General features: G+C 34.9%; 1 non-coding gene across 1 annotated transcript; it reads left to right on the top strand.

The window, feature by feature from the left end:
* The first annotated feature begins 931 nt into the window (after positions 1 to 931).
* On the top strand, positions 932 to 1,039 carry LOC113598942 (U6 spliceosomal RNA). The gene has a single exon (XR_003419708.1). It is a non-coding gene; the product is annotated as a U6 spliceosomal RNA (small nuclear RNA).
* The last annotated feature ends 381 nt before the right edge of the window (positions 1,040 to 1,420 follow it).

Here is a 1,420-nt window from a genome sequence, read left to right as displayed (position 1 = left end):
CATGTTAGAAAATAGAAGAGTTGTTCAAAAATATGATTATCAAATTAATCACCAGTGTGTGTACGGCATAATAGTTTTGGTGGTGGTATACTTTTAGCCTGAATAGTAATTTTCTAAGCTGTGTTTGGTGTACTTTTATTTTCAAGGGCTCCATTTTTTAAAAATTATGTTTATGATAGAACTTACTTGTTTCTTTAAAAAATTATTTAGTGAGAGGTACTGATTCCAGGGTTTTGAGTGAATGCCTATATCCTGATTATCAGCTCATCAAATGTCAACATATTAGTTTTAGCCATAAAGTTCTTCAGATTTCAAAAAGATTTGACAGATCACTGAAATTTTTGTCACACTTTATAGTTGATGTTATGACAATCCACTTGATACATTATAGACTATCCATGGGCTGTGTAATAGGCACAAATTTTGGTAAAAGCTGTAGACATTTGAAAGATTTGGTATCACTCATTTAAAGATGTGCTAATACTCCTACCGTGAAGGAAGCTGTACTTTACAAAATTATAAAATGATTTCCCATGGGCAGTGCTAGCTCATAAGCAGAAGCAACTCCAATGATATGTTTTAAAGTTTTCTTTTCTTCTTATGTGAGTGTCCCCAACCATATAAGTCATGAAGCCCATTACTTTCCTTCTTAGATCTCAAGGTCAAGACAGGTATAGAAAGAATCTTGACGAATTATTTTTTTTCAAAGTGGTAAATTCATATTTTGTTTTTTAAAACTAATTATAAAAGTAGCACGTGGATGTCTGTTTTATGAGGTGAATTTAACCTCATGTAGGATTAAACCCAGCCTCAGCTTGTTTGCAAGAACTCAGAGGGTAAGTTACATCTCAGAGTTGTCCCAAAGGAGGCAAGGGATCTGAAGTAAAATGAGAACTCTAATAAACACATAAAATTAAAGATAATGAATTATGTGCTCCCTTTGGTAGCACATATACTAAAATTGGAACAATGCAGAGAAAATTAGTACATCCCCTGTGCAAGGATGACATACAAATAAAGATAATGAATTACGGTCTTTATCAGTCTTTTCATCCACACCTACATCCTTTGGAGTTCCAGATGGACTGCTTGCTCATACTGTTTCAGATATATGAGCTCAGCCAGAGGAAGCCCTGGGAACTGGCATAATTTCAAGTCAGCCACCAGGTAGTCAGATGGACTCTTGGGTAAATGATCCATTATTGCCTAGGACTCATTAGCTTTGGAACAACCCTAAAACCAGTGGCATTCTCCTATATAAAGAGAGAGTTCAAGGCCCCACTTCCTTCATCACTTAGTGTCAAGGACAAGATACAGGTTGTCCTCAGTGCTAGTATAAATGTTTTAGAGACATTAAAAATTCTTACTTCTTTGTAGACAGCCTATATTTGAGAGATTCTTCTCATGGTCTTTTTTTTTT

Source organism: Acinonyx jubatus, chromosome B2 (genome assembly GCF_027475565.1).
Source record: "Acinonyx jubatus isolate Ajub_Pintada_27869175 chromosome B2, VMU_Ajub_asm_v1.0, whole genome shotgun sequence".
NCBI classification, from domain to species: domain Eukaryota; kingdom Metazoa; phylum Chordata; class Mammalia; order Carnivora; family Felidae; genus Acinonyx; species Acinonyx jubatus.
The sequence above is the reverse complement of the archived record's forward strand: the minus strand, read 5'-3'. Positions and strand labels throughout refer to the sequence as shown.